The 2,315-nt window shown below is 28.5% G+C and overlaps 1 long non-coding RNA gene across 1 annotated transcript; it reads left to right on the plus strand.

Moving 5' to 3' along the window:
* The first annotated feature begins 742 nt into the window (after nucleotides 1–742).
* Nucleotides 743–1,972, plus strand: LOC124899410. The gene is made up of 2 exons (XR_007056885.1): nucleotides 743–888; nucleotides 1,579–1,972. It is a non-coding gene; the product is annotated as an uncharacterized LOC124899410 (long non-coding RNA).
* The last annotated feature ends 343 nt before the right edge of the window (nucleotides 1,973–2,315 follow it).

Genomic DNA, 2,315 nt, shown 5'->3' on the forward strand with positions numbered 1-2,315 from the left:
GGAATAAATAATTATATTCAACTCTTATTTAATTATAGATTTTGAAATTTAAAAAATTGTGTTTTTGAAGTATCATTTTAAAATTTGAAGTTATGTTTAGACATGATTTTTATTTGATAAAATAAAATAAAATTCTGTTAGTGGAAATTCTAAAACCTCTAAAATTGATCTTCGACAATTATGAAAATTTTAAAATATTCGAAGATTAAATTTTTAAAATCTAATTAGATTTTATAGCCAAAAAAATATTTAAAGATAAATTTTTAAATTCTACTTTTGTAACGACCCATTTCGTCGTTACCAAGTTATTCATAATAAATTCATGAAAATTAAGATTCCTCAATATTAATTTGGGTCCAAATTAGTCAATATTTTATTTATTATGTCACCTTAAACTTTTCAACAGAGATTTTAGTCTTCGGATGTGTCTAGATAGACTAAATCCCGATGAATTTAACTATTCATGATTTCTAGAGTAAATTCCCTAAATAGTCACCCATATTAGGGAATTTGCCTTATAATATCATTTTTGTTTCTTTTAGGACCATAATATCATCCAACTATTTCTATTTTCCTCAAAATATACTTGACATAATATCAACATAATTCTTTCTCCTAATAGGATGCCATGTCATATTTTTCCTTTTTAATAATAAGTTTTTTAACTTTTTAAACCACCGATCTTTTACCCAAGAAGAAGATTACAAAGAGGTATATTTTTCTGCCCGAAAAAGTTTTCTAGGGTTCTGAGGCAACTTCTAACATGGAATCCTCTAGTTCTTTGAGGAAATTGTGGGTTCTTCAATAAATAAATTAATGAATTTGCAGAATGGATTGTATCCCTAGCCTCTGTATACCTTTTATGTCGACCAAAGAGATCGTCACGAGGTAAAATTCAATCTTTTTTTTTCAATCTTTGAAGTTTAAATTGTGAAATAATTTGAATACTCAATGTGGTATCGGAGTAATTTTCTTAAAATTTAGAATATTTTTTGCTTGTTTTTGAATGGGATATTTTTTTGTTTGAATCTGCATTATGTGTTTGTGTCTATAGTCTATATAGAACATGGGAAGCATCTACTCTTAAGGGGTTATTTGGTTGAGAATAACTAGAATAGGTTATTCCGGGATAACTAATCCAACGATTAGTTATTCCACCATAGGTGACAACTAATTCCATCACTTAAATAATTTCGGGACTAAGTAATGCCTTCATCCAAACGTACGATAAGTAATCCTGCATTTTATTCCAAAACTATTACACCTTATACCTCTAATGTCTATAAATTTCTTGCATCTCTATGTGCTCAAAAAGGTTGTTGACGCTTCTTCAAATCAATCTCCAGACTAGTCAAAGAACAAGCTGAAAATGATGATTTGTGGGATTATTCTAAATTTTATCATCCAGAAATTTAGGTAGATTCATAAATGGATTGAACTTAACAAAGCAGTCAACTAGAACTCACGTAATGAATTCTTGATTTGTTTTTTTTTTCAGTTAATTTATTGCAAAGTTATGATTTTTTTCCCATTAGTTTCATTGCTTAATTGTATTTTTTTCCTCTATTGTTGGCTCAGGGAGGTGTACATGTTGAATCTGTTGATTGACCTTCTTTTACAGCAAAGAAAGGAAGCCATTTTGAAAGAGAAGTCATGAAGAATTATGTAGTTTTGTTGAAGAAGAAGAAGAGAAACTTTAGTAAAATATAGGGATTATGCATTAGTTTCTTTTGTTAGTTATGTGAAACACTTATTTAGACACATTATGTGTCTTCTTTTGCTAAAACCTCTGTGGTCATATTATGGTGTGGTACAGTGTGATGTTGCCACTTGCCTATAAAACATTATTTAGCTGTAAATTATAGCAAGTTATGACACTTTTTTGAAGTATTGATGCTAAAATTTGTTATTTTGAAGGCCAAATTTGTTTGTGCATATAGTTTGGTAAGGCAGTGAAGAAAATTTGTTATTATGTTTTGTCTTCCTGATAAGCACTAAGGAACTAATTTAATTTTTTTTTTTTTTTGATAAGAGAAAGGCTAAATTTTTGTATTAATAGAAGTTGACGTTCATGCAAATACTCGTGAACGAAATCAAGAATAAAGATTTTCGCTGTGAAATTGAAGTAACTAGATTCTCGTACAGAAAATAATGTATTGGACTACTGAAAGTATAACAACATGTACACTTATTCACCGTTGCAGCTTCGAAATCTTCAAAAATTAGGTAAATACTTTGACTGAATATGTAAAAGAAGTTGTTTATTCAAAAATTAGGTAAATGTTTTGATTGAATATGTAAAAGAAGTTGCTGCT

Source organism: Capsicum annuum, chromosome 6 (genome assembly GCF_002878395.1).
Source record: "Capsicum annuum cultivar UCD-10X-F1 chromosome 6, UCD10Xv1.1, whole genome shotgun sequence".
In the NCBI taxonomy this organism is placed as follows: Eukaryota; Viridiplantae; Streptophyta; class Magnoliopsida; order Solanales; family Solanaceae; genus Capsicum; species Capsicum annuum.